The 11,083-nt window shown below is 41.1% G+C and overlaps 1 long non-coding RNA gene across 1 annotated transcript; it reads right to left on the bottom strand.

Moving 5' to 3' along the window:
* Window positions 1-2,089: 2,089 nt before the first annotated feature.
* LOC142069238 (uncharacterized) lies at window positions 2,090-4,868 on the bottom strand. Its single transcript, XR_012665037.1, has 3 exons — window positions 4,810-4,868; window positions 2,856-2,942; window positions 2,090-2,207 (listed from the first exon to the last, which is right to left on the bottom strand). It is a non-coding gene; the product is annotated as an uncharacterized LOC142069238 (long non-coding RNA).
* Between the last annotated feature and the right edge of the window lie 6,215 nt (window positions 4,869-11,083).

Genomic DNA, 11,083 nt, shown 5'->3' with positions numbered 1-11,083 from the left:
TCTTGTGCAGATTTTACTAGCAAAACTGGTTACCTAGCCTGTGATCTAATTAGCACAACTCTAATGTGAGACTGAAAAGATTTGGGGTCTATTCCCATTTCTACTGCATGATTAGACACGTTATTTTGCCTCCATTTCCCTTTCCACTTTTTGCCTTCTTGTTTATTTAGACAGTGAGTTTTTGGAGTAAGGACTTTCTCTTACCAAGCGTTTTTATAGCACCTAGCCCACTGGCGTCTTATTATTATCCAAACACAGACTCCACTGGGCTAGCTGCTGTACAAACACAGAACAAAAAGAGGATCCCTTTCCCACAGAGCTTACAATCTACACTAGTCTGAGGCTTCTGGATGCTCACATAATACAAATAATACTAAATACTATGTATAATGAAACAGCAATTATTATTAGAGCTCAAGTCAGATGCTCATGAGGGAGTCAAACACTGAGGACTATGCTCAAGGCATGGTGGATTATCCTTTAACTTGTTCACTAGAATCCTACTGGCATCTTTTAACCTTGCTATTAGCCCTCCCTACCTCTCCAGAAGCACAGCATCCAGTCCCAGCTGCTGCTCTGGTATTTCTTTTGGTGCATATGGCTTTGTAATTTGGGACAATTTATCAGAGACAAATTCAGATTAAACCGACACAATCCAGTGCACAAAAATAATGATTTCCTTTTGTGCAAGGAAAGGTATTAGAACAGCCTCCTTCAAAATAGGCTTCTAAAAGTAGCACCAGACTGAGAAGAGGCATATTTGTATTTTGAAGACATCAAGTAAGAAGGAAAGAAGAGAGAAAGAATGTGGGAGAAGAAAGGAGAGAGAGAGAGCACCTCAGCATTACATATGTATTGGGGGCAGTAGCAGGCATGTAATTATAGTATTGCCAACCTCAAACCTTCAAAAATTATGAGTCAAGGCAAAGAAAGAAATATTATCTTAAAAATTATGAGATTGAAAAATAACAGTTTTTCAATTAAAATTGAGATTTTCACATAATCAATTACTTCCAGAAGCTAGGGTTTTAAGAATATATTTATATAGTGATGCTCACAGTAAAATCACAAGCACTGGCAACACTGTTAATTTATTTCAAACAAGGATGATAATTTCAATATAAATATTCTTAGTCTAATGAGTTGGTGGCTCACCTGTGTGTCATAAGCCCTATAAATCTAACAACTAATGAAGAGTCTCCTTTAACTCAGTTGCTTTTTGGGAACAGGAACTACACTGTCAATTCAAAATGCCCAATGGTCATATTTTGCAGCACAGTGACTACTGCGGTAGCCACAGATTTATTATTTTAGAGAGAGAGAGAGAAAGAGATGGTTGGAAAATGGAATTTCTGTCCTGCAGGAAATTCTGGCATTTTGAAATTTGTTGTTGTTCTGAATCAGAACAAAAATTTGAAATTTTGAAATTTCTAGCAGAACAGACATTAAAAAAAAATTGTGAAATTCAAAACATTTTGCTCCAAGAATGTTAACATATTATAATATAAAATGTTATGTATTAAATATATAAAATATAATATTACAATTAATAATATAATACAAAATAGAAGTTGAAACAAAAAACTCACCAATATCAAAATAAAATAAGAAACAAAAATGAAATGAGCCCCCCAAATGTTTTGATGTCAATAGAACAGCATTTCTCAGTGGGAAATTATTTACCTGAAAAATTTTCTACCCGCTCTAATACAATTTCAATCTAGAGATGATCGCTCAAGCAGTGCTGCAGATTGAATCTTCTGTTTCGTCACAGAACAGGCTGAGCGGAGGCAATGATTGGACAGTCTTCCAACTTGTCATCTGACCTTTGTAACTCAACTCTCTCCCAGGTGACCACTTATATGCCACAAAGGTTATTGGCTAATGCCAATTGTGGTGCTTGTTTTTTGATGAGGTCCTGGATGGAGACCACTGAGTAATGTCACACTGGCCACCAAACAGTCCTCAGTGTTAAAAAGCAGTTGCCATGATCCCAAAGCACTTTACCGTGGTGGGGCTGTCACCCACTTGTTTCAGAGTTTCAGACTCGTGCACTCACCTGGGAAACCCAAGCTCAAATTACCACTGTAGTGCACACATTTGAACCCAAGTCTTCTCCTTCACTCGTGAGGGCCCTTACCACCAGACCATCTGTTACTTGGTGGTGGATGACTCTCAATCTCTGCTGCTGAAGCCATTCTGTAGAACTAATTAAATAGTCATTAGTACAGGGACTCAAACTTGCATCTCCCACATAACTGCTCTAACCAGAGGCTGGAGAGTCTCTGAGGTTCAGTAACCTTCCATCTCTCCTACTGAGGCTGTTCCAGTTGTCCAAAATACTTGCATCGTCACTGTGCTGGAGAGAGTGAGACTAACCACATAGCCTCCTCCTCTCACAATTTTGTGAATCTAGACCTTTAAAAATATCTGGAAACAAAATGGTTTGGGTCAAAAACATGTTTTGTTTGACCTGAAATGGCCATTCTTGATTCACCAATTTTTTTCCTGACATTTCTGATTCAGTTTGACCCAGTTTGTTTGGTTTTGTGGAACTGCCAGCAAACTGAAAAATCAGTTATTTGCCGACCTCTCATTTTCATTCCTAACAGCTCTTGTTATTTATGTAGTTATTTCAAAGCCTGAAAACATGGCAACCATCAGAGAAATTATATCTGATCTGATTTCTTTAGCAACGGTACTTGTGGCTCTAAGGCAAATGTTTACCAATAGTTCAGTTTCCTTTGATTCAGGACAAAGGAACAGCAAGTCACCCAGCTCACTGGGAATAACTTACATTACAGAAGGGGATGTTTGTAGGTTTTACTGCAGCCAGGGAAAAGTTTGTCACGAACCTGCTTTCCTTATTCAAACTTTATGTCCATTGCAGAGAACTCCAGCTTCCTTGCTGTCATTGGTTTGGGGTCTCAAGGACAGACAGACTGAAAGAAAACATATGACACAAAGGTACACAAAGGAAATAGGATGAAATGTTAACAATTGCCATAAAGCACAATGGAACAAAACTTTCCATATAGAGCACAAATGCAAAGAAAAGGTACTGCGAGTGAAGCAGTATAGCTCAATGGCTAGTGCCCACAACTGGAACTCAGGTGCAGTGGGTTCTAGTCCTGGCTCTGCCAGCACCCTACTAGGTGATCATGGGAAAGTCACTTCCTGTCTGTAAAATAGAGAAACTTATACTGACCTCCTTCGTAATGTGTTTTGAGATCTACTGCCCCAAATACTTATATAGGAGCTAAGTATTATTATTATCTTCACAATGAAAACAAGCAACCGAAATTCATGGCACTGTTCATTTCTTTCAAAATAATTTATCAGTTATTGACCCTTGGGACAAGAGTAACATCAGTCTTTCTCTGAAGTTCCAGAAATTTTTTCAAAGAAGACACAATGTACCAGAGTAGGGAAATAAAGGCAAGTAAGAGAGAAATCTCACACTAAGGGCAGGGATAGTTTGATAAAGAAGCGTTTGAGCAAAGTAAATTCTACATTGTGATTTTTGACTATTTCTTTTCCTGTGTTAAGACAGCACTTGATATTTTATAACCTGGCACAGTGCAACCAAGTGATGAATGTGTCTATCGGAGACACGCTCAAAGTAACACTCATACATGAAAAAAAGGAGGGAGTGCAGGCTCAGACTGTTTGGTCACGTGAAACAGCTAAGAAAGTCCAACCGATCAAGGTTAAAGGACAAAAGACAGAGAGGCTGACCCGAGAGGAACTGGTGGGATATCATAAAGAAAGGCACGTTAGCATGTGGCGTGAGAGTATATGGCACTGAAGGGAGCTCTCTGAGAGGAGAGGACTCATAGAGAGGACCCTATTTGATGGGATTAATGCAAGGAAGAAGAATCTGGCATCGAGGGGGGGATTTGATAGCAGTCGTCAACTACCTGAAGGGGGTTCCAAAGATGAGAGAGCTTGGCTGTTCTCAGTGGTGGCAAATGACAGAGCAAGGAGCAATGCTCTCAAGTTGCAGTGAGGGAAGTCTAGGTTGGATATTAGGAAAAATTATTTCACTAGGAGGGTGGTGAAGCACTGGAACGGGTTACCTAGGGAGGTGATGGAATCTCCATCCTTGGAGTTCCAGCTTGACAAAGCCCTGGCTGGGATGATTTAGTTGGTGTTGGTCTTGCTATGAGCAGGGGGTTGGACTAGATGACCTCCTGAGGTCCCTTCAAACCCTAATCTTCTATGATTCTATGATAATTTAAGTGAGCTCTCAAAGAATAGGGGAGAGGTAAAGATGTCCACACTGATATGAAAGTGAAACAGATGGCATCAGGGAACACCGATCTGCACCACTGCGTTCTGGTCATGTCTTCAGCTGGGGCAAGTCAGGAACAGAATCCTAAACACAGGTAGTGAATGGAGTTTTGCCATTCACTCCAGTGGAAGTAGGTTGGGGATCCACAGCACAGTCTCTCTGGACATAAAGGATTCTGGGAATAGCTGAACACCTCCTGCCACCTGGATCTCAGAGATGTTAACGACAGTGGAGGATGCTCAGCAGGCATTCAGTGGTGCACCAACTACCTTACTCCATAAGGCCAGAAGACCCCAATATTTTAAGGTTTCAGAACTTAGGCTTGAATAAAAACTGGGAGTGGATGGGTCATTACACAAAGTAAAACTTTTTCCCCATGTTTATTCCCCCCCCTTCACCCGCTGTTCCTCAGACATTCTTGTCAACTACTGGAAATGGCCCACCTTGATTATCACTACAAAAGTTTTCTCCCCCCCCCCCCCCCCCGCTATCCTGCTGGTAATAGCTCACCTTACCTGATCACTCTTGTTACAGTGTATATGGTAACACCCATTGTTTCATGTTCTCTGTGTATATAAATCTCCCCACTGTATTTTCCACTGAATGTATCCGATGAAGTAAGCTGTAGCTCACGAAAGCTTATGCTCAAATAAATTTGTTAGCCTCTAAGGTGCCACAAGTCCTCCTTTTCTTTTTGCCAATATTTTAAGACATACATGAGTTGAGTTCAGGAATCAGGATGCTAAATATTCCTGCTTTGCTGAGCTTCATCTTCACCATGAATCCTTAATCAGGATGCTAAATATTCCTGCTTTGTTGAGCTTCATCTTCACCATGAATCCTTAATCCTTCCTTTTCTTGCTGTTTGCTCCTCCTCCTCCCTCCAGCTTCCTTTCTATTAGATTTATTACCTTAATATTATTCCAAATGGATGTTGTTCTGGGATTCAATACATGTCTCATTCTGCAATAAATATGATAAACACAGACTCAGTCTATGGTCTTCCAATGCTGCATTTTGCAAAACATCTACTTGAATGGTCTAATCATGCAGTTGATATTGTCTAATCCAAGCTCCTATTGGCATTCTGGCACCTAAATGGAGTCCTAACACCAAAAGAGAAAGGAAAAGAAGAGCTCCAAAGATCTTCTGCTTTAAGGTATTCAATTGCAAATTTACCTATGTGATGGATTTCATTTTCTAAATTGGTGGAAACTGTCCAAAAATGTTGATTTCTGAAGTACAAGTGCCTACTAGTATTTTTAGCTCTACCCACTCTCTGCCCACCTCTGCACATTGCAGAAATAGCTGTGCATTTATTGATTGACACCCAAATCTGCATGCAGAGATGGGCAAAAGAAACAAAATGTAGAGATAGGAACAGATCTGGATTGCAGACGCCTCAAATGATGGAGGTGTTTGGTTCAGCGGTGTTTGGAGCATTTGGGAGATAGGCCCATTTGTAATACTTATATCTAGCTCCCGGTCAGGCTTTTAATTGTCACTAGCACAACCATTATGGTCACCATCATCATCCTCACTACCACAGCCATGGGTGTTTCGAAGTGGGGGTTTTGATCAGGCTTATCTGTGGCTATGTCTACACTGCACCCCAGTGGCAGCGGTGAGTAGGTATGTGTAGCACACACTGTTGTGAAAAACAGGCTGCGTCCACATTGTGGCGTGTATTTACACTGCTCCGTGAAAGGCTCTAGCGGGGAGGAGGCACTGGCGACAGGTTCCAATGGTCGGGAGGCGGCAGGACACTACTCTTAGCAGTGTAGACGGGGAGGCACTGCTTGGATGAATAGAGAGCCGTGCAGGGTCTGCACTTGAGTGCATGACCACAGACTTCAGGTGTGCCTTTTCCCACCAAAGCTGTGCCTTGCCATCTACAGTATATATACCCTTGCTAGGGGGGCTATCTGTGTTTGTGTTTGTACTCGACATGCTGGCCACTGAAAGAAGTAGACAGACCTTGTGCTTAGCTGGACACATGGATGTCTGTATGTGGTCACATGTCTGTCTGGACACATGGGTGCCTTCGCTTGTATCTGTGCATTGGAGGCAGAACGGTAGAGTGGATAGGATCTATTTCTAGCTCTTCCACTGGCATACTGTGTGACCTTGGGCAAGTCCCTTCCACTCTCTGCCTCAGTTCTGGATCTATAAAATGGAGATAATGCTACTGATCTTCCTTGGTAGATCACTTGTGTCCATTTGGACATGTTGATATCTGCTCTTGGTCCTTTCTACACACCAATTTGACATGGACATTTTTGAAATTTTACCCTATTATTATTAACATTGTAAAACACCATCACTGTGATTACTTGACCACTTTCTCTCCTGTAATAGAAACAGATGGCCCCACCAATTACCCTGTCCAGTTCAGGATTGTTTCCTTCAGTACATTCCCAGAAAGGACTGAAACATTATCTACCCCAACAAACATGAGAAGCCTTGTGCATGCATGAGGGAAGGGAATAAAGAAATCATTACTGAGTGTCAGCTGCTGTGGCCGTTAAAGAGAATAGCTTGGCCAGCGAATGCTCCTATATCCCCATTGTAGATTACACTTGAATCAAAAAGATTTCCTATTTCTTCCACCGGTTCAGGCAACAAATCAATATATTTAATAAAGTAACCAAACAACAATATCAAACTATAAATTCATTTCTTCCAAAATCAATACAAAGAAATTGAAACTTTGGCTCTATGGTACTTTCTTCTTTTGCAGAAGCATAAAAAGATATGGTTTAAATGTTCACAAAGCTGGAAAAGAACATCTTTTCTTATGGGCCAAAGCATGAGTACCCAATTGCAATCCCTTTACAAAAGTTGATAGTATATTGCACATACATCCTGAGAGTAATTGGGTTTAAAAAAAAAAAACAAAGCAAAAAAACCTGGATATAGCAATTGGAATAGTCAGAAATGTTGCAAATAGAAGAGATTTGGATTTAATTTTACATTCCTGGTGAGGAATGCACTATAAACATGAATGACAGATTGTCCAAAGATCATCACTGGCCATTCCAATATACGAGATAAAAGTTGTGTGGCAGTTTCTTAATTTGCCTTATTGTAAGAGTGAGACTTGTTGAAGGCTCTGAAATGTTCCATTTACATTGTGGTACCATTAAAGTTCATCTATCATCTCCCTCTGCAGATTGTGGTAGTACTGGAAGGACCAATATACTGCTTGACTGTTTATTCTTGAGGAACATACAGCCTGCATTGAAGCACAGGGAAGTGTATGCAGAATGTCTGTTCTTGAATGATTCCCAGCGAAAATGGTTCAGACAACTTTTGTGCAAGCTTCATCTGGGTACTTATCTCGCAACCAGATTTGAACCAAACTCCCGAATTTCAGGCAGCACTAAGTGGGATCAGACAGAGATCAGAGCCGCAAAGCTCTCTCAATGTGTGAAGTTGTTGACATTAGAGGTATGTGTTTGGAGCCACCTGTAATCACATACTGAAAATATCTTTCCTGTGACATTCTGCTGCCTTCTAGATATGTGCATTATTTTATTAATGAATTGCTATTGTTATTTGTATTACAGTAGTGCTGGATGGCCCCAGTCAGTGATTCGGGATCCAACGTGCTAGATGCTATACACATTATAAAAAGATAGCTCTTGTCCCAGAGGTTTACAATCTAAGGCCCCAATCTTGCAAAGACTTACCCAGGAGCTTAAAATTATGCTCTGTGAGTAGTTCCATTGGCACTACACTGTATAAAATTAAGCACGTGCATAAGATTTTGCAGGATTGGGGTCTACGTATGAGAAGATATATCAACTGGATACAACAAACTGATTGTGGGGACAGGTGGGAATAGAAAAACACTTATTATTAGTAGATTAAGCAGTGCTTTGTTGATTAATGATTTCATTCCATTTCCCCCCACCACCCTTATTTTGATCTGAAATGGTTCTCAAAATAATAATTTTCCTGTTTTCTTTCCATAAAACTTAAAAATACCAGCTAGCTTTGTGCTTTTCCAGAGGTATCTAGATTTGGCTGTATATTTCAGATAAATTCTCCCACCCATTAAACAGCAATACATACAAAGGAACATGTTTACAGCTGATTGAACCAAATGGCCAACAGTCGCTGTGCCTGAAATATTCTTGTAAACAGGGTCTTTAGTTCCAAGGCTTTAATCTCAGTGATGCACTAAAAAAGAAAAAAAAAAAAAGAGAGCTCCGGTAAATTAGATCATGATTAGGATAATTATTTTTATTTCTTACAATTTAATAATGACTGAACAGCCATGTGACTTCCCAGTCTGTTGGAAAGCACTGGCAAGATGGGAGCCCATGTCGTGAACAAACAACATGCTAACACTGGACTTTTTTAAACACAAAAATGATTTCACCAAAGATGGTCCCTGGAATCAGTGGCCAAGCATCCAACATCCATTGGCTTTGCTGGGAAATGCTTCATGTTTACTTCTCAAATTATTACCCCCAAAGGAAGAAGTCAGACAACCGCACAGATGGTGTTATACCTGACTCACAATCATCTTTTATTTTACTTTTTTTGTGAGATAATGAGCATATTTAATTAAAGATCAGTTTCTTTTTAGCTGTTAGTTTCCATTGGGTAACCTGGTGGATATGCCAGCCAGCCCTTATTATGAAAAGTAGAGGAGGTCTTTGGTATTTTTTTGTGGCTGTCAACTCCTGATTTGAAACAGACAGGTACCCATTATCCTTAATCCATTGGATTTGCAAAGTACTAGGCATGCTCTGAAATGCTTGATTTGTATTCATATCTCCTCCTTCTCATCTAACACCCCTCTCATCATGAGACCATCACGAGACCATCACTTGGCACAGTTCGTCCTTCTCCATTTCAGCTTGGCAGTGCCCTTGAAGGAGCATTTGAAGCTGCAGGTAACCCAACTCCTTGAAGACTGGCAAAGCACATGTCAAGAAACTCTTTTCAAAGGGTGATCGGTCCACGTATTGGAAAAAGCACAGAGGAGCGTATTTATAAAGTGACCTTTCAGCAAAGCTGCATCTATTTATCTTGTGTGACAGCTGCCAAGAGTGCTAAGGGTGTTCTAGCATCTCTGCTGGTAGAAAAGAGACAGGACATCGTTTTAAATGGTTTAGAGAGGATTTTGGGTTAAGGCACAGGAAACAGACAGGACAGATGTAGTACATCATAGGACCTAACCACTTCATCCACGCCATCAGGGGTTCATTCACCTGCACATCTATCAATGTGATATATGCCATCATGTGCCAGTAATGCCCCTCTGCCATGTACATTGGCTAAACCGGACAGTCTCTACACAAAAGAATAAATGGACAGAAATCTGACATCAGGAACTATGACATTAAAAAACCAGTAGGAGAACACTTCAAACTCGCTGGTCACTCAATAACAGACCTAAAAGTGGTAATTCTTCAACAAAAAAACTTGCAGAACTGGAATTAATTTGCAAACTTGACACCATCAAATTAGGCCTGAATAAAGACTGGGAGTGGTTGGATCATTACAAAACCTAATTTCCCCCATACTAATTTCCTCCGACTGTTACTCACACCTTCTTGTCAACTGTTTGAAATGGGCCACTCATTACCACTACAAAAGTGATTTTTCCCTCCCTTGGTATCCTACTGTTAATTGATTTGTCTCATTAGATTGACCTCCCACTAGATAAGGCAACTCCCATCTTTTCATGTACTGTGTATTTATACCTGCTACTGTATTTTCCACTCCATGCATCTGATGAAGTGGGTTCTAGCCCATGAAAGCTTATGCCCAAATAAATTTATTAGTCTCTAAGGTGCCACAAGGACACCCAGTGTTTTTGTAGTACTTTGTAGACTCTAGGCTAGTTCAGCCTGTGCTACCTAGGGTCACCACATAAGATTTCCTTACATCCTGGCCCTGTACTAAGCAGTTATGGAAGGAATTGTTGAGTACAGTACAGATGTAAGACACATGGGCCCCAACCTTCATACATGGAAGCACTGAAGCTTAGCACTAATCATCTGTTCCCAGTGTCACCAGTGTCTGCCCTTATTGTATGTTGCCAAAGATTTCCGCTTTTTGGCTAAGGTGGGGATCATGCACGACTAAGCTAGGTCTACACTTATGGTGGTGTGTAAAGTATATACATTACTCCTCCCCCACCTCCCAAGCACAAGTATAAACAACAAAGTAGATAGTGAAGCACTTCTAGGCGAATAAAGACATCAGAACCTTAGAATATACACCCTGTACGGCTCTCTGTGTTCCCCAACAGTGACCCCCACATCTACACTACTGCTGTTTTTAGCAGTGCAGTATCCCACTGCCTCCCCGCTGTTGGAGCCTTTCCCCACCACTGGTAAACCTCTGGCAGCAGGGAAAGACTCTGGCAGGGGGGAAACATTCTGGCAGCTCCCCACTTCTGGAGCCTTTCCCCACGGCCTCCCACTTGCTACCAAACTCTTTGATTGCTGCATGTAGCTACACACCGCTGTGTGGACACAGCGTGCTTTTCACGCCGGTGTATAGCTGCATGGACCCTATGCACTGCCACCAATGTAGACAAGGCCTCAGCTTCCCGGGGGGCCTGAAGGCACAATCAGTTGCCATGGGAAGCAAATTTATCCACGTCACTGCTGAGCTGAAAAAACCAAAGCGGCAGGGGGAAAGGTCAATGGTGTTATTATTTATGAAGATCTTCACTTGCTGACCTGCTTGCATCCTTAGCAGAGGCCACTGGATGACAGAAATAAAACACAGATGGTGAAGGAGAAAATTTCACAAGTTATCCTT

Source organism: Caretta caretta, chromosome 14, assembly GCF_965140235.1.
Source record: "Caretta caretta isolate rCarCar2 chromosome 14, rCarCar1.hap1, whole genome shotgun sequence".
NCBI classification, from domain to species: Eukaryota; Metazoa; Chordata; order Testudines; family Cheloniidae; genus Caretta; species Caretta caretta.
The sequence above is the reverse complement of the archived record's forward strand: the minus strand, read 5'-3'. Positions and strand labels throughout refer to the sequence as shown.